Raw genomic sequence first — 608 nt, 5'->3', positions numbered from 1 at the left:
ACAGCCTGCTCTGTCCACCTGTGCCTCAAATCCAGCCTGAGGGAAATCGTGGTGACCAAGATGTCCAGAAAGGCCATGCAGTGATGACCACAAGCCTGGGCAGTGATGTGAGCCAGGCCTTGGGCAAAGCCTTCTTACCCCAAAGCAGATCTATGGGTCACTCACAGGAGAAGGGTTGACTCCTTGGCTTGTCTTTAGGAGGGAGAGAACATGCTGGGGGGCCTGGACAGGACAGCCATGGGGCTGAGGGCAATGTGCAAGAGCAGAGCCCCATGACTTGGGGAGCGGAGCCTCCCTTGGACACCAGCTTGTTCATTGTCTGTGGGCCAGAGACTCCATACAGAAACCTGGAAAACTCCCAGCTGGAAAGGAAGAACAGAAGTGGGAAACACCAACAGAGCACAAGCCTGTGCAGGGTGGTGGCTCAGATGCGGCCACAGGGTCAGTGCCTCAGTTTCCCTGGCTGCAGCAAGCCACAGAACTGTGCTGGGGAGGGATGACAGCACGGGGAAGGGGTGACTGGTGACACGTGCACCACTCCTGCTGAGGCACGAGCTGGTGACACTCAGGGCCCGGTGGCATGTCACAGGCTGTGCTGGCAGACTGGT

The sequence above is a fragment of the Geospiza fortis genome, unplaced genomic scaffold, assembly GCF_000277835.1.
Source record: "Geospiza fortis unplaced genomic scaffold, GeoFor_1.0 scaffold115, whole genome shotgun sequence".
Taxonomy (NCBI): domain Eukaryota; kingdom Metazoa; phylum Chordata; class Aves; order Passeriformes; family Thraupidae; genus Geospiza; species Geospiza fortis.
Note: the sequence above shows the minus strand (reverse complement) of the source record.